Source organism: Micropterus salmoides, unplaced genomic scaffold, assembly GCF_014851395.1.
Source record: "Micropterus salmoides isolate LMB-PRFRI ecotype aquatic unplaced genomic scaffold, ASM1485139v1 Ms_hic_scaffold_12, whole genome shotgun sequence".
NCBI lineage: Eukaryota > Metazoa > Chordata > Actinopteri > Centrarchiformes > Centrarchidae > Micropterus > Micropterus salmoides.
In genome coordinates, this window is record NW_024040263.1 from 28,828,639 (window position 1) to 28,848,567 (window position 19,929).

Below are 19,929 nucleotides of genomic sequence, written 5' to 3' on the forward strand. Positions count from 1 at the left end.
CATAAATCGCGTAAGTTACGCAAGTAACCTTAGTTAACTTCCGTCTAACGTACGTAGTTATTTTAACCCAAACCACGATATTTTCTTCACCCTAACTAAGTACTTTTGTTGCCTAAACCTTTCACAACTTTAACAACGTGCCGTTTTGAAATGGCGATGTTTCGAAATGCTAGCGTTTCATTTTGTAAGTCGAACCGGACGTTGCATATGTATTGTTGCTAATTTTACCGGACGTTGGATATTTGTTGTTATAACGTACAACTCTAAAACACACGCTAAAGGGCTACACACAGCGTTAAAAAGCGTCACCAAAGAGCCTTGACCAAGCATCAATACGTGACGAGTCAGGAGTGAGAATGTGTTGGCCTCTGCCATTTCTTTGTTCCCCTTGTGTAGCTGAAGCTTGTTTCAGGGTTTTCAACACCCACTACTCAGTGCCTTCTCCACATCTGTTTAAAAATACATCCAATTACAACAACAAAATATAAATGAATGTTGTCCTGTGTGTTTTGTGATGGGCAGTGCTGGGAAGCAACTTTTTGTTGAAAGTAGTTACTGTAAGCTACAGAAACACCACACGTTTGTGTCAAAGTTTGTGGTGTAATTTATTACAGAAGAGGATTACTAATGATTACTAATGATTACAGTTACAATTTTAAACAATTACTATTATGTATACTGAAGTTCATTGTGTCCATCTATCTAAAGCTAATGCTGCATTGACTGCTACCTTCATCAAAGTTATAATCTTCAGTTTTTGTTGAACCTGTTTTATATTAATTATAATTTAAAGAAACAATTCTCAATATGTCACAATACATTTCAAATGCACTACAAAATACAGGCTACAAAATGACATAACGTTGAATCAACACCTCTCTGAAACAGTTTCAACAAGAACAGAACAGTATAACCTCCATAAAGGAAGGGTTTATTGCATGACTGTTGTACTAGACTGCATTAGTTGTAGATATATAATATTACATTAATCAGGTCAGGGATTATAATCCCGTGCAGAGCCCAGTGTGTGTCATTTTTCAATTACCTACTCTCATAATAATTACAGCTTTTACTTTCTTGGTTCTCTCATAATTTAAGTTCTGTCCATAGAGATAGTGACCATACATTGCTATCAAATAAAAGCCACAACAAAAGTGGCATAACAACTGTATTACTTCATGAACAGAATCGCTGTGCTTCCCCAACACTACTGGAAAATGTAATTAAACTATATAGAATTACTACTCACCAACCGCAGTCATTAAGAAAGTAAAACTAGCGAGTGAACCCTGAGCAAAAACAATTGAGCCATTGCTATTTTCATAAACAACAAACATGGAAATAGGATCTAATTTAATTTCAATGGGAGAGGAAGGATTGCTCTGCTGTGTGAAGATTCACATGACACAGTGCTGTGGAAGTTGAATTTATGTATTTTCTAACACACAGAAACAAGGGGCTCAGTATAATATATATTTCAAGAAGTTTAAAATCATACATCAAATCACATTAACAGCAGTAGGAACATTAAAATGAGATTTTAAGTTAGGAAAAAGCAGTATTGGCATTTTCAGGGTTAAACTTGCTGTATAGCTCGTTGCTTTTCCACTGCAGATATTCTGAATATATAGCAGCGAATTTGACAGGTGTCAGTATGGAAAGACTTCTCTTTTGCCTTAAAAACAAGGCTCGGTAGTGTTACACTGTGTGCTTTAACCGTGACAACAGGAACTGAGGCGTCAGAGTTAAAACGACACAGAGGAAAGGCCACGTTGTACTTTAATCGTGACAGCCAGCTCCCTCTTTGATAGATGTTGGTGCGTCATTGCAGATGTACAGTATTTGCTGAAAACACAACATTCATCTGGAGCGGCTGCGACAGTTTTGATGTGTCTTCTGTTTATTTACTGTATCTGTTTGTATTTGGGAAAACAATAATATAAATATATCAGCCCATCCTGTCATATGGAGGCCATCTGATCACAGTCTGTGACATAGGTGTTCATCAGTGCCTTGATGAAATTCAGAAACTGCTAAATACTGAATATGTAGGGCCAACTCCCAGTTAATACATGTGATGACAGGCTCCAGTCACACCTCACCTGTTTGAAGGTGTATCTGAAGATTTTCTTCATTACAAGCAAGTTAGGTTTGTTTAATGAACAGGCTTTTGTTAACCTCCTTCCTTAAAGGCACATTATGTTTTTACCCTGAGTTTATACCAGTTAAGGATAACTGATCAACTTTAGGCCAACAAGCAGTAGCAGAGGCAGTGTTTTTCCTCGTGGTCAACTGTAGTTTCCATTGAAGTGAGTTCCAGTAGCACAAATGACTGAGTCTATAGCACAAATTAGACATGAAATTACAACATTACAGTTACACAAAACCTATATTTTTAAATTGTTCATCAACAAAGGAAAAAATGAGTAATGTGTAATGTGAAAGGTGCTGCTCGCATTGACTAACCCACAGATGATATCCATATACTCTACAGTTCCCTCCCGATCTAACATCTTACAGCTTAACCCCCTTTTCAGCCCTCTTGTAGCTGTTTTTGGTGTGAAAAAGCTCTGCTAAACCCACTGTACACTACCTCCCCAGCACCAAACAGCAGACAGAAAAAGTTAGTGACCAGAAACATGACTTAGTAATGTTACCCCATGTCTGCTGGATGTGTAAAAAAGTGACTGTTCAACTTTATAAGGTGATAAGATGTACTACACATTGTATGTTGATTTAACTGAAATTTGGTGTCATGCTCAGGCGACTAAAACTTTACTCAGACAACCCCAACAGATCATAATGTCATGACACTAAAATCTACGCTGTCACTTGGAGCAGAAAACTCAGGTAGGTGTGTACACCTATATAGCCCATTAACCACAACACTTCTGCTTTTTTACCAAATTGGTGGTTAGTATCAACGTGCTTTAGTGCTTTCATATGTTTTTAATTTACATGTGCAGCAAGCACCCGCAGGCCTTCATCTACCCGGTTGTGGCTACATCTTTTGTAATGTTGAAAATGTCCAAAATCTACCATTTTACTAGAACAAGAGTTAAATTGGGTCGCTAACTTTGGTGTTAAAGGCAACACTTTCTGTGGTTGCTTCACAATAAAAGCCTCCCCGTGGTTTGCTGATGGAAACAGCTGCAGGAAGAGTTCAAACTGAATTAACCGCATTTAACACAGAAAACCCCCTTCTTACTGTTTTGATAGCGTTAGAGGCGTTAGCTTTAGACCTTCCTGAAAATTGATCACATCTTTGAAAAGGGCATGTTCTCTCCATTTGTCTTAATTGTGAATCATTCAGATTACAGTGCAATGGAAACTTAGTTGTTGTTCTATCATGATAGCATTAAAGGTCAGTGTGGTTGTTTTCTTTCAGTTAGGATGCTTTCTAAACACAAAAGGTTGTGCCATTCCACACCAAGCTCAGCTACAACCTGCAAAGCTGCACCACTGAGCTCAGACGATGTGGTAACTTAAGGCATACCTGAATTTCAGGGCAACTGTTACAACTCAACTGAACTGGAGTCCAAAAATAAAAGCTCAAATAAACCACTCCAGACATGCTCAGTGTGATGGCAGTCACAGGGCTGGCGTTAAGTAGCAGTGTCGATGGGAAGTAACTGGTTTACAGGCAGTGTGGGCAGCTGTTCACTCAGCAGGTAGGAGCAGCAGTGAAACCACATGGAGCAAGTGTGTCTGCTGGGCTGTGACGGAGCTGAGGAGCAGCAGCAGGTGGGGAATAAGAAGTTCCAGGCCTTAACTGTGAGGGTACAAAGAGAGGTCGAGTTTAACATGCATTGTTATTTATGCAGTGGTATGCAGTCGCGAGACTTAATATTTAATTATGAATAAATTCTTCAATCTAGCTTCTGGTGGAGTTTACTGGAGGGTAAAATTTTAAGATAGCTTTCTTAAATAGTGGGAAAGTGTTTGTTGCTTGGGCTGAACCTGCACTTCAGAGACAGATATCCACTTAAGAGTAAAAAGTCAAGTAATGTTGAACATTCAATCTGAATTTATATGAACTTTTGAATACAATATTTATGGTATTTAACATCTTTAGTTTCGTCTTGAGACATGTATCTAAACAGAAAGAGACAAATCAAATTTAAAAGGTCCCCTCCAGACAAAAGACATATAAAAATACTGTGATTTTCTTCTAAAATGTTCTTTTCACAAAAGGGTTCAAGTTAAGTAGTTAAATATTCTCCTTCTGCCTCATCAAAAAATCCAGAATCTTTGAAAATGCAAATGTTTGTGTCCACTGGACACAAAACATCTTCTATTTCACTGAACAGCCCATTCTCAGTGTTTGCTGGGGGCTTCAGGTTTTCACATCGTACTTCTGTCAGTTGCATTTTGGACCACCATTGGTCTCAGAACTAGTTGTGATATTAGGAAAACTGCCCGTTGGTGTACTTTATAAGTTGGGCACAGAGAACGTTCCCCCTTCAGCAGATTAATATAAAAACGTCATTCTGCACAGTGAAGGTCATACATCCAAGTAAAGCAACAGGACGCTGAATGGAGGGGGACTTTAAAAATGCAAGGTCATTTGAAAATACACAACAAATACAAAACTATTTTTGTCATACTACAAGCCATATCTGTTTCCAGTGAAAAGAGCATTAGAAAGATATACAGATACGGGAAAAACTGGTTGAGATATATCAGGAGCAAAGGGGAAATGTGTCAGCAGTGTTAGTCAAGCTGCCTCAGACTGAGATCAAACTGAGGCACTGATGATTGACTGCTTGCCTGACATCCACTTCCAAAGACCCGGTTTTGTGATTGTGAAATTCCTGGTTTTCCCTGCAATGGCTGACGAAGACATTCTGCAAAAAGGCCACAGAGGGCTCAAGATGGGGGGAGGGAATATGAAGCCTTCCAATCAGATCCATGAAAACATCACTGATTTACAGCATATGCAGTAAAACCTTTACTTTAACCAGCCATCATGATGGTAAGGGCTAAAAAGTCCCAGTTCTTCTACCTCATTTCCTGAAAAAAAGTGTGAAAAAGCAGATAAAAGAGAATAAAAAAAATAATACTGAAACAAACAACAGGGATGCAGCTGCATTCAATTTCCTGCGGCATGCTGTTTCTATCACAAGGTCTTTTCAGATGCACCAATTGAGCCGAGGTTGGGAATGGCCATGGATCTAAACCCTCTTTCCCTGTACATTTGGCTTAATGAGGTCTTCATGTAGGAATGTCGTTTCTCACCCCACACCTTTACCCCGTGGGCTTTTTCAGAATCATATGGAGGAAATAATGTTTTTTCTTTAAATTATTCCCCATCCTTTGCGGTGAACTGAACCTCACACTCAACTTAATCTCAATCATTAGCAAAATCATCTACTACTTTTCTAATTTTCTACCAGAGCTGAAGATCCAGCGTGGCACCTCACAGCCAAACCACTCTACTGTGCAAAAAAGAAAGAAATTCCTACTGACATCTCCAACGTCACTTCCTGACCGTGTACGCAGATCTTCCACTTTTACTGCTGTGATAACATGGGGGGAAAGTGGGACAGTGAATTTTCCATCCTTAAGCTTTCTGAAATGATATGTTCCATCTGGTTGCAAAGGGGGATTGTTTTTGTATGGCCAGATGAAATTGCAAACATCCCTGCACAATTATTTCAAAAAGCATCCTGTTTTGAATAACATTGTGCTATGAAGGAAACTGCATGCTGGTAAACAACAACATACTCCTCACATGGCCCTGCTTTTCCTATTAGAGGTCTTTATATCAAGTCCAGAACCTGTTTTTCATAAGAACACGAAGAACATGTAGTTTTGCTCTTGGTGAAATTGCTCTTGATGGCGAAATAGGAATATCAGCAGTCCAGCTGTCCCTGGACCTCATTAGCTTTTGTCCTTATTAAGAGTCTCCTTGCCATCCCCTGGAGAAGCCTGGGGAGAGTCTTCCCATGTCATCCCCCTCATCTCTCGCTCATTCCCTCTGTTTCTCTCTTCCTTGACATGCCCTTTGAACTTCCCTCAGTCTCCAGTCCCACATCAAAGCTTTGATAGAGGCTTCCTCTTTCCTCTTCTCAAGGTGAAGAGCTGGCTACATGTGCACATGGGTGCATGTAAGAGAGGTCCAAAATGTGAACTATGGAACTTTCTGCCCATTATTAATCATTATATCCTTCATAATTGTGATGCAGGTGTTAACAACGCTTATTGTCCATAGACTGCGCTACTCCAAAACTAAACTGAGAAAAATCAATCCGGATCACCATTTTGTGATGGATGTGAAATAGCTCACATTGTCATTTTAATAATGCTTTGTCCTGTCCTTGTTCAGTGATAATAGACCAATACTGAGGTGGCTTTCTAACATTACCGCAACTTTTTGTTTGGGATCCTGGAGACAATGCAGGAGCTACTTTAACAGCTCTTTTAAATTGAAAAACAAAAAATGAGAATCGCTACACTTTGATGACATGTTTCAGAAGTGTAAAACATGGTTTAATTAAAACAATGGATTTTCAATATGCTCTATACATCTGATGCTGTTGACAGTACTTTTAATGCAGTACAACCCTACTACTATTATTAGTTTTACAGACACAGCAGCAGAGTCTGTGAGACTGCAGACAGTGAAGATGGAAGCCAATATCAACAAATCATAGTATAAGATATCCAAATCTGTTCTGACTATTCAGACATGAAAATGACTTTTTTGTGTACCCACCAACAACCATAAATGTTGTACATGATCACAGCCAAACTTTATACTCTTTCATTTATACTCAAACACAACGCGATTTGGCTGCTCTCGACGTTCTGAGACGAAAGTAAGTGCAATGAAAAGCTGAAATATGGGTTTCAGATTGCAGAGGCACCGTTGTCTTGTGTTTGAAAGGGCCTTTACACTAGAAATGATCAGATTGTCCTTGTTTTAACAAATGGTTAGATCGGATTCTTTGTGCCATTCAAATGGAACACAAAAAAAAATGCTTTGGATGTCTGGGGGCCTTGACTTTTTAGAGGAAATTGCGACCCATCATGAAATATTTGTACAAATTCAGTCATCTTTTATTTATGAATCTGCATGATAATGTATACTTATTTTTCTTTTTAAACTGAGACAAACTATCCTCCCTCTTTTTGTTCTTTTGCTAAGGTTGTAGGTGTTCATTTATTTTGTTTCTTTTTAAAATCTATTTCTATTTTCTTGAGCTGTGAAAAATGACAATAAGAAAATCTGAAAAAAATAGAAACACATACAATCCAGACGAACAATGGGCCTCATGCTGAGTGATAAAAATCTCCACAAATCATACCACAAACAGTGTTAACAGCAGTACTCCAACATTTCATGTTTGTGTGTAACAGGACTTGTGATGGAGAAGCACGCGTAATCACAGGAGCTTTAATTAATAAATATTCGTATTAAAATTTTTAAAATTAAAAATTTTTTAAAGCGCATATGTAGCCTTTTCAAATGCACATGAGCTTTTTCAACATGGGGAAAACAAGCGCCTCATGCAACGGTACACCTGTCTCTGCAGTCATACTTGTGAGGCTGAAATGCCAACCTCATGTCATTGCAGCAGAAATAGGTCAAGCCTAACACACGCTCACATGCACACAGAGAGATGAATTACTCATTCTCTTTCATGGCCTTTGTAGATGGAGGAAGCGGATGCCGATGCAAAAAGATCAAAACCCACTCTGTGCGAGACACAAGTGTCCTCCTCCCAGCAGCCGAGCAGGAGGGAGGAAGAGTCGCTCAACAGGTTTGTGTCACTCCTCTCTAACTCTGCAGCTTTTCACCGCGTGTCCTTGGCTGCTCTGTCCTGCCAGGTATCTGTTTTTGGATCCTTTCTTTGTGGAAATGTCTGTGCTATCTGTGCATCAGTTTGAAGCTGCTTTTCCCCTTCCTGTGTCTGTGGAAAACACAATCAAAGAGAAAAATCAATGTATCCTCAAGCAATAAAAAAGTCAATACCTTTCATAGAGCCTATATTTAGTGTGGAGTGATGTGGAGATTCTCACTTCTGCCCGGCTGCAATTTACGAGACTCAATTTTTCCGCATTCATTTATTCATCATTCATTATTTCCTGAACTCTTGCTTTATGAATCATAACTCTGCAAATGTATTTTCCATCTAATTCAGGCATGTATGTACATAGATCAGGGTGCGTTAATATGTAGGAGGTAGTGGTAGAGGTGCTGCTGATGCTAATGTGATGGTATCAATTTTCTGAGCAGATTGAGTGCTTGTACCAATAATTATCTTATGAATTTGCCCAGGTTCATTCCAACTTTCATTATGAGCTATATTACATCCTGGACTTATCTAATATTAGTATCACCTAATCTTGATTAATTATCTTACCTCATTTCGCTCTGAGATTGAAATAAATCATACAGATGACTGTGTAATATATGCAGAAAGCAGTTCTATTGTTTGGGGGTAAATGGTCTCTTTGAAGGAAGAACTCCCTATTAAAATCCCATCCGAAGTATTATCAGTGTCTGTATGGTTAGACATGTATACCATGCAATACAACAGGCCCGACCTGGATAAAATGCATTAACCAATCACCATCAGAGGAGGGAATCTCTAGCAAAAGATACCTGTTGGCCAAATAGTGCTGTGGGCATCTCTTCCAAGATGCATATTCCTTCCCAACTATCAAAAACAGCACATCTGACAGAATATCACTTATCCTTCATTGCACAATGGGCCGGCTACAGCTGCACAGACTTGGCGGAGAAAAAAGAGTAAAATCATTTAGAAACTTTTAAATGAAGAAGTCCCTTTGATGGGAAGAGGTCCAGGGAGGGTAGTCTCCTTCCAAATTATACGTCAGATCTGAAGCCAGTTTATAATTTCTTAATAATAAGTGTGTCAAATTCTTGATTGAATTTCAGCCAAGTCAAGTTCAGGGCCATGTAAATCTGCGCAGCTTTTTGGGCTATGTGTTCACACACACAGACACACACATATGTACACTTTAGAATCATTTTTGTAATTTCAAACAGACTTTTAACAAAAGGAATCATGTCATAATACTGACATAAAAATAGAAAGTGTGTTATTCTTGTTTTATTGTTCAGTGTGTAACTTAGCGCACTTTCCTTATCTCAACTTATTTTGTGCTTCACATGTGGAAAATCAACCCTGTTGCCAGAACATAACATCATTACAGTATTGGATGATTCTACAAAACCCTGGTTTATGTTCAATGACAGTGTTGTTTTTGACCAACGTCTGTGAATGGAGTCTGCAGTATGATTTACGTTAATCATGGTTATGGCAAATAAACTATGATTATGGCTTGGCAATTAAAACACGTAAGGTTAGGGAAAGGTTATGGTTAAAGTAACTTAAAAAAACAAATATTAATTCTAACTTTTGTGACGTGACATAAAACCTGATCTCTTCCATTCCATCAAAGTCTGTTTACACATCTGAAAACAATCGTATAAAGCCTTTTGTGATTCCAGAGGGAGCTGCATGAAATCTGATAAAATTATGTCACTTGTGGCAGTTGGGGCTGAAGACTGCAAATTTGAAAATGAAATAAATCTGGGGATGTGGAGTTAGAAAGAAGTGAGCTCACCACTGTAGCTTGCTCCTAGTCTCTGCTTAAGGCAGGCTGACGGTTTCAGGCTCTATTAGCTGCCACTAGCATAACCCCACCAAAATCTCGGAACGAGCTCCAGATTTTGACAGTGAAGTAGAATTCGTGGTCTGTCATTGTTATAACAGTGAAATGCTAAATTGGTGAAGTACTCTTTTAATTTGTTCAGATAAGATTTAATTCTTGTGTGCACAAGATAAAAGTATAATAATTATAATTTGAGTATAATTTTTCTGTACATTGGGGGTTTCATGTGGAGAGGAATTTAACTTAATTTGTGCTTCTCAGAACAAAATAGCGCAATTTCCCAATTACTGTGGATAATCTACAAACATAGCTGTCAACAGATTTTACAGGAGCTAGTTCCTGTTAAGCAGCAAAATGGAATTCCATTCACCTCCATTATATTTGTGCAGTGAGAACTTTTACAAGCAGATATCTCAAAACCTTGGCCCATAAAACCACAACTACCATTTGAGGTAAGTGAAAAAATGTGTTTTTCTTATGAATTGACCCTTTAACCTATGTTTAAGTACAAACACTACTCTTCTAAACCTTGCATGTATTGTGGTCAAAACATCAAGACTAAATTTAACAGCTGAATGTGCAGGCTATCCCACCCTTCACTGCTTCATCTTAATATAGTTCCAAGCTGCAGTCATTTGTGGTCCTTTACTGCTAATAGCGTCCTCTTAAATGAGCTCCCATTTCCTCATCTCATCTGAGCCCAGCATGAACCACAGATAGGCCCTTGTAAATTCTCCCCCCATCTGGCTCCTTTTAAGTCTATGTCAGACTGTCCATAATCGCTCTGTCAAAATGGCATCCCATCACCACCGCTTGTTATGAGGTAGCGCAGAGCAGGAGGCTGAGACATACCAGAGTCAGAGCAGTCTAGCGAGCCTGCCAGCCCCCTTCATGTAACATGAGCAAATGAGTTTGTGTCAGGACTATTTTGGAGTTGCTTTGAAGTCTTATTTTGCCCCTACTGCCTCCAGGGGGACAGCACTGGAAGCAAGGGAGGGGGGCTGAGTGGTACAATGTGGGGAAATCTACCGAAATGCCCTGATAACCCAAACGCCAGTGCTCTCCTGATCTCGTGCCTGGGTGGTCAAAGCACATAGAAATGCATCACTCATCAGGTCTGACATGTATGTCACTGTGTCACATACTGCCCAGCCTGTTTTTTTTATGCCAGCTGTGCATAAATGTCCTTAGGAGAGAGTTTCATTATCCTGGGGCCTGTATTATTCTCTCTTTTATTTATGCATTGTACTCATAATACTCTCATTCTTTCTAAGTCAAATGTAATTCTTTTGTAGCCTATAGTGGTGTTTCCATATATGTTACAGTACAAGAAAAAACTGCGGCGTATAGAAAAGACTCAAGTTTTCAGTACAAAATCACTGTTTAGATGCATTCTCTGTTATATTTGACTGCTGCTGCACAAGCGTCTAAAACACACACAAGAGATGAAAAAAATTAAACAGACACATCACAATCCCCCTGCTGAAAAAGAAATGTTGTTATTATCATATTGTACAAATTCATAGATCAATAGTCAGCAGCGGGTCTGTCGATATAAGCCGGGAGCGGCGGACTCCTCAGTGGAGAGAAGGGGGAGGGGAATATTCCTTAGGCAGACCAAACAATGATTTTTATTCACTTACAGGCAAACACAAATATGTACACACTCTAGGGACCACCTTAAAATTGCTTCACACTGAGGCATAATGCATTAAAAAGTAATAAGCCCATAAGTGGCCAGTCAGCAGCACCTTGACCTTAAACACAAGTTTCTGGGACAATAAAGGGGCCCATCTTGTCTCACCAACACCATTTGCTCCATAGCATCGTCAGTAACAACACTGAGAAACTACAGAAAAATAATGTCGACACAACGTGAATTCACACATGCGCACATGCACACACGCAGCCACATGTACACACAGACTCTTTAGCAAAGATGGTGGATGCTTCCCACCCCCTGTTGTGTCCGGAGCGATGTTCCTGGAGTGGGGACAGCGAGAGGGCATCCCGCAGTGCTGTTTGAGCGTCCTTGCCAGCGCCAGACAACTTCACTATCCCTGTCCTGGCAGGGGGCGATAATCACATCAAGCTTCCCTGACAAGAGGCATTGAATTCAGCTCCGGTCCCCTTAAGAGTCTGGCATCCAGCAGTCTCTCCTGAACATGCTGCTGACGTTCAATGAGAAGGTTTGTGTTTGCACTTTTTCACTCCGTGGCATCGCTCTTTTTTTTATTTGCCGCCGCCTCCGAAATGAGCGAACGATTTGGGATTCCATGTCACTGGGGCGAAAATCTGAATTGGCAGAATCGAGTGTTACTGCCATTGCCCTGTGAGAAGTGTTATTGTACTGGCGCCTTCTGTTTGTCATGGTGAATTATATACAATATCTAGCTTTGGTTTGTCTGGCCTGAGGAATATTTTTGAAAAGTTTTCATGGGAAATCGCTTCTTTATCAATGCTATTTGGAATTTCCGTAGATATCCAGCAATTGTCACCATCGAATTGGTCAAAGCACTGTCAGTGACTTTACACACAGAATAAAAGGCTAAGGACTGTAACATTACCACTATGTTGACACGGGTTTACGCTCATGCTCTAACACATGCTGGGCGCTGGTCAGAAAAAAAAAGGATGCTATCGCTTTAAGAGGTCTACTCTCCCAAGCCACGATTGATCAATTTTTGCCGGTTTCTGGTTAGCAGCACTATTGTGATTTTTTTCACTAGTCAGCTTTTGTGTTTCCGTTCTTCCACCTAATAGTTTTTGTACATCTGTTGGCCCTTCCAAGGGTTGTGAGAGACATTGTTTATGTTTTGTGAATACCCAATAAATGTTTAATATGGCTATTTCTGGAAAATGCTGTCTACTATTCAAGACTTAAAATAACACGGACTAAGCGGGGCCATGCTTTTTTTTCTTCTGAAATCCACCAAAACAGATGAGAACCACACTGGACTGTTTTAAGCAGCTTTGTAGGCCTGCAGAGCTCCTCTGCTACCCAGGGAGCCTGGCTTCCAGCAGCTATACCCCATTCATCACCTGCTTTCAATGGCCATCACCAAGCCGCCTCCGGCTAGAAGACCAGGTAGGGTGCCGGGTGGTGCACAATGTTTGGGGGATTAGCAATCAAAGGAGTTCTGAGGCTAGGGCCCTCTGTCCCAGCCCGCCATTCACTCCTAGCAGGGGAGGAGAGCTCCAGCACTGGCCAAGGTCAACGTCTCCAGCTCTGCAGGAGGTAACTGGGAAAGAACCCTGGGAACCAGCCGCCTGCTCTGTGCTAATCGTGGGCTAACAGGCTAGCAGCACAGCAGGTGTCTCACACGCCAAACATTCATCTGTTTGCGCCGCTGATAGCATGGCTGACAACAAGATAATGCCCTGCTTTTACTTTCCTCTCACTTTCTCCATCTTTTCACTTTTCTTTCCGTCCTTTGTTGATCTTTTTTGCTCTGTTCCAGCCTAATTCTGTGGGATTTGGTTTTCTTTCTTTGAACTAAACTGTATGCTGAGTTAGCAGAACGATAAACTGGTACAATAGTCTTTTTAGTGAAGCATAAGTTGTCCTTAGATTTTCAAGCGAGGGATGTGGGTGAGAAGTTTTGGGTACAATGACAAAGGCCATTTGAAGATAGAAATTGAAAGTGTCTTTCTCTAAAGTTTCTCTTGGGTTACCATGGATTCAAACACACCTGACAAAACTGCAGTCCCCTTTGTAAAAATCTTTTTTTTATGGATGGAACGTGATAATATGCAGCACTGGCTAAAGGAATAGTGATTATGGCCATCGTTTTAAGCTGATTTGGCATCCTGTGGTGCGAGACATTGGGCTAAGAAACCCTGATGGGACAGCTGGTTGTAGACTCACAGATTGTTGCAGTGTCCCATACATTCTCTGAGATCGTAAACTGGACAGATTAGCTTAGCCCGCTAGGACTGACAAGGGGGAAGCGGGCAGTGAGGTAACGATGATGTAAAATGAATCATTGTCGTCTTCCAGTCGGAGGCAAGAAAGCAACCATGCCCCGCCACCCCACCCTCCCACAAACACACCCCTGTTGGGATATTGGCAAATTGTCATGACGACAGGGATGTTCTCCTGATGAAGTCTCGCATAGCGCTGTCCAATCAGATCGTGGAGCTACAACCGCAGCGTGAACAGGGGAGGACGCACCTATTTCAGTTGCACAATGCTGAGAAAGGACAGGCGAAATCCTGGACCACCAACGGGAAATTGGCAATTTGGGGGAGGCTGTCAATGGGCTGCCATGGTTCGACAAAACACAAACAGCGGGGGTCGTGGATACAGGGGCTGCCAGGTAGGGGGTCTCCATCATGTCTGATGCTGTTGGAGCCGCAATTCTTTTCTGCTATCAATACAAAGTATTAATGCGTTATTTATTTTCACTGTTGGCATGCATTTATTGAATATCACCATTAATATGGCTTTTATGGTGTTTCGGGATGTTGGTTGTAGCTATCGGACAGCTTCAGGTGCACTTTACCAAATTGAAATCACTCCTGCAGGTGGTTTTTACAAATGTGCAACAGCCACAATAACCACAACAAAAAGCAAGGGAAATTATATGAAAAGAGGGGAAATTTTATGTAGCACTAACTTAATAGGTAAATTTGTATTCATTTCTTGTTGGATGTGAATCAGGAGTAGAAGAGGCTAATGTGCAGACACTGCAGGTAGCAAAGTGAACGAAAAACTCTCCTGGTGTTAGTTTCATTTAGGCCTTTTATTTCAAACCCAGGGGAGGATTTTTCTTTTCATTTTGCTGCTGGCTGACCAAAGGAAAAGCTGGGGCTGTTTGTAGCTCTATGAAAGATGGAGGGCTTGGTGGGGGTGCTCTGGGTTTTTTCCAAGCACTGCAGGTAGCCATTATGGTCATCGTCCTCTTAAGGATTATTTCAACCTATTGAATTGTATCTGTCTACAATAATTTATTTTTTTCAAATGCTCGCCTGTTGATAAGATGATTATGATTTGGTTAAATTTTTTAGCAGTTAATTTGAGCACCAAACCTCTTACCCTATTCTTACCCCATCCTCTCTAAGCACCAGTCCCTCTATCATGGGGTCTCTGTGGGACGCCATTCGACAGACTGACCCCCAGTAGTGGTTGTGTTTGACTCTTCAAACTTGAGAATGAAATGTATGTTGTCAGCATGGCAAAGCCACCTTTATTAGCTCCCGGCTGGATATCAGCATGTTTTTCTTTTTAATATGTTCTCTTTAGTTGGACATTTGTGCAAATGAAAACTCCACGGTGAGAAGATCAGCACAACGGGATGGCTTAGGGGTCATTGTGTTTGTCAAAACACTGGTGAACCACTAGTGTGTTATGTTATTTTAAAGACCAATTCCATTTTATAATGTAAAACTCTATTTCATACTGGGATGACATTTTGCAGAGCTGCAAAAAACTGCCAATGTTGTTGTCTCATACCAGTTTATGGGTAATATGGATGACAGATTAGTGGTTTCATACTGCAGAGAAATTGAAATCTGTGAAAACTGACAAAATGTTTAATGCAATGATGGCTATTCTGTTGGGTATGGATATTGTAGCCACTAACTATGAGATACAGCATAAGACTATTCTATGAAATAATAGCATTATTAGCTATATTACATGGTACTAGTAAGTCAGTCAGTCCTGTTATCAGCATAACGTTGCATAAGGCCTCATTTCTGATTTCATATTGAAAACAATGAATTCAGAGTTGAGTCTGAAAGTTGTCTCTGGTTACAGTGATATAAGACTTAAAGTAAGACACAGACAGGCTGTAACTTTTTCACCTTCTCAGTATTTTTAACCCAACCCAACCAAGTGAACATTCTCCCACCTTACAAACATGGATTTGATATAAGGCCTGGTCAGCCAATTCAGTGTAAGATATTGAAGCTGTTTGGCCTGAGCAGATACTGTATTTTTCAGCTTAAAAATGGGAAGCTGGATTCAGGCAAAGATGCCAAAAGCAGCTCATCACTGCAGGTTGATTGCTGGACTATTATGTCATTTGCAATGGCAATCAGCACTGCCCAGAGCCCAGGGAAAACGTGCTTTACTTGTTTAACTTTCATGCAACCCCAAGTTAGCTACAGTCCAAGGTAATGGCAGCCAAGAAGGAAATAGTTGAATCAGCTGCTGATAGTAACCTTGAGAATTAACTCAGACAGGGACTCAAAATAGTTTTATAATTACATAGACTTTTTGTCAGAAGTTGAAATATAATACATATGAATTATATATGTTTTAAGGCTTTATTTTGTACTACATATATGCATCCATGCCTAACATCTCCCATTGTGAGCCTCACTTCATTCATTAACAATTGATGTGGATAACATTTTGCTCAAGATTTACATGTAAAATCAGCAAACCCAGTGAAAAGCTACTCATTCGCGCTCAATTCTAAGTTGGAAGGAGGGGGTTTTCCCATTGCTTTGAAACTACACACCACAAATGTTCTGCAGAGTTTGCGGATAGTGATGTCACATTGTTACAGAGTGAGAGGGTTTGTTGCAGGAAAACCACTGAAGTGAGATGATTGCTGTTCTTATGATGCTGATTAGTAACATTTTGGTGATTGGGGTCAGATGTGGTGAACTCTGCACCATCCTGTTTGCTTTCTGACCTTGAGGTTCAGGAACATGTGAAGAGCATTGTGTCCGCTGTGAATAGTGTGGTTTAAACATGATTGTTTACATCCAGGATTATTCCTTTAATTGACTTTAGCGTTAAATAGATTCTTGTTTTAGTCTTCATAAGTCCCTTTTTCCAAAGATCCGAAGTGCAGTAACTGTGCTGGATTGATGAAGATGTCAAAGAAGCCACAAAGGCCCTTGGGAAACTCAACGCAACCTACTTGGAATTTATTTATGGCATCATGCAAGTCACAATTTCAAAAACACCATTAGAAGAGCGATATAATAATAATAAGCTGATGTTTCATGGACTGAAATCAATCTCCAAAGACACATGTGTCACTAAATGTCATCTTGAGCTTGATTGGACCACCCAGAGGTTGCCCATTAAAAGCCATACGGTTTTCATTGAAGAAGTTCCAGGGTTGCAGCCTAAAGGCCGTTCCCCCTGCCCACCAATCCCACAGATCCAGATCCTGTGATCTATTGCAGGGGTCCCCTTCCGCAAATTACTGCATTTGAAAAGAACCCGAGCATGGACGAAAAAGAAACAAGGCCCCCAGACTGCTCCAGAGGAAAATGTCATTCCTGACAGTTAGCCTGCATTCCTCCAAAGAAGGAACCAGAACTAACAAACCATCTGATGACAGTCATACAGCACACACTTCGCCGTTCACTCAGACCCCGGGCTGCAAATGTCTGTTATGACCAAGTGAAGATGGGGGGAGTGGTTGTAGCAAATTAATTGCCCATCGCTTGTCAGTGCAGTGTAGAAAAACTAGCATGGTATAGCTGTCTCTGTGAGAAGCTGTCAGCCAAGGACAATGAATGCATCCCATTTCTTCCCCACCTTGCTACATCTGGTTTAATAAAGAGAGACGTGGACCACAGACAGAGCTGTGAGAGAGTGTACAGCAGCAATGTGGTCAGGTTGTACACACACAGACATGAAGAGGAAGAGCGGGATTACAAACAGGTTTGATCTCCCCGGGGCTGTCCAGACCGGCTGACAAGGGAGGAGGGGAAAGACGAGGAGGCGGGGGAGCTGTGATTTGGGCTCCTTTTATTCACTCCCCTCTCGTCAACTACTTCTCTCTTGCCCGCAGCGTTGTCATTTGGGCTGTCCGGATACAACTGAAGGTCCGGCATTGAAAGAAGCACTACAATAAAGCAAGAGACAGACAAACAGGCAGACAAATGCACCTGGAGGCTGAAGTCTCGGAAAACAGCTGAGACCCACCAATTTGTAAACAGTACAATTTTCAATAGAGTCATCATGTTACTCCCCTCCATATCTCAACCTCTCTCTGTTTCTCAGACTCCATTGTTCATTATTTTGGGGCCACAGAGAAGCTACACTAATTTCTTCACCCAGAGTAGTCAAAGCAGAGCCCAAACTACCTTTAATGCCAAACAAATCAAATTGAATTCCTTATTATCGTTTCTTTTTTCAAATGAAAAGCTTGCTTTAATTCCAGTGAAATTGAGTTCCATTTATCTTTATCCAGTTGTAATATTATCCTCTTTGTTCATATCCTATTGGTCTAGGAACGGCTGGGAATAGACAGATGATGAGATAATGATGGTGGGCCTTTCTTCCAGTGATGAGGCCCAACGTGAGGATGACACGGTCTATAGATGAAGAACCGTCCTCCCCAGCCAATTTAGACAGGAGAATTAGCAAGTGAATCACGTCCTTCAAGTTAATGTGTGTCATCTAATATCATTTGTGGCTGAAAGGCAGATGACTTTTTATAAAAAGAGTAATTGTACATCTGCAGGAGAAATGTTCCCCATCCGTCAAATCTCATCTCCTTTAAAGAATTGGTATGTAAAAAAGATGATTTGGTGGTGTTGTGTGATTTAAATCTTCATTATTGTCAGCTGTGTTAAGCTTTGAAACCATTTTAATGATTTACTTTAGTTTTCAGACTTGAACGTCATATTAATTTATTGTGAAATAGTGTAATTGCTAATCTAAGTGTATGATTATTTAATGATTGCAATTCATGTATTCCCAAAACACATGTAAGGTTTTATGCACCAGCAGCCTAAAGAAATTTGTTGGAAGATATTCGGATGATAAAAGACTCAAAATACTGTATACGTATGTATGCATTTAATTAGATCCCTCGATAGTAGACACCCTAACTCTACAGTGGGTATGGTATCGTCAGACCAAGCGTTGTCCTGTAATGTAGTAGAGGATATCTTGCTTGAACATTTCTTTACCATGTGACTGTATGTGTTGCACATGCATCCACTGTGGTAAACGCAAATCTGGTTCTTATAAAAATATGAGCCCATGATGGGTTTGTGTATGTAAGCGGCCATCATCTCCAAAGAAAGAGTAGAAGGAAATGACAAATGATGAAGTCCTGCCAGTCAGTGTGGACACAAAGACTCATAGAAATGCACACACACACACACAAACACACATGGGCATACACATGCACACATCAAATAAGGCTGGAACATCTGTCAGACACCGGACCAGTGGTTTAGTTAAAAGATGAGGAGGGGTCTGGTGAACGTTCTGCTATTCATTTATCTCGCATTGCTGCCCATTGGTTTTAATTATGGTTGGCTCTTTCAAGTTAGAAATAAGCATGCTTCAAAAACAGAGCTGTCCTTTTTGTGTTCTACCATTGTTTCTGTGGGACTTTGCGAATGGGGGCAAGGGTGTACATGTGTGTGTCTCTGTCTGTCTTTCCTTCACTCTGCCTCCTTGTTCATCCATCTGTCTATTTGCATGTGTACACACATTTTATGCAATTGATGAGCATTTCTTTGTGTGTATGTGTGCGCATGTTAGCGCGTGCCTAACCACGTATGTGCAGATTTGGTCTGCCTTATTTTCCCGGCACAGCTGCAATTGGACTGGATTGATGTGTAACCCAAGCCGGCGCTTTAAAGGGCGAGAGGCCTGGACAGACGTGGTCTTGCTAGTATACCAGATGGGGCTTTATGATGAAAAGAGCATAATCCCCATCCAGGCATCACTTCCATCACTTGTGCACTACAAAGCCATTCACAGCTTTCCTTATTGCAAGAAATAATCATTTTTTTTCTACAGTCCCATACAGAACACAGTTTTTTACTGTTTCTCTCCTCCTTCTCTTGCCATCACTCTCTATCTGTCTTTATCTTCCCTTTCTCACATCCCTCTGTTTCTCCATCCCTCCATATCTCCCCCATCTCTCTCTTTACCCCTACTCACCCACTCTCCCTTTGCTCTTGAAGACTTGCAAATGTGGCATTAGCTAATATTCAGAGAGCCAGGCAAGCGATCCCTTTTTATGCACCAGGGCCCTACTGATTGAGCTACAGTGTGTGCATTGGAAATGAGTGCTGCGCTGGGGCTGGCAAGCCCCATGCCTCTGATTGGTATTCAATATACATGTCACTGCAGGACATGCTAGTTTGAAGCTATGGGTTTACTCTCGCTCTCTTTTGCTCTGTGTCTCCATGTGTCCTCTCTCATCCTCCCCTAATTCCAGCCATAAAATGCCTTTCTTTGCCACAGTCACTTACAAAGAAGACAGCAAATTGGACACAGGGGCAATTAATAGGCTGGGCCAGGCTTGCGCTGTAAATGTAGTTGACAGATTTTTTCCATTTTTG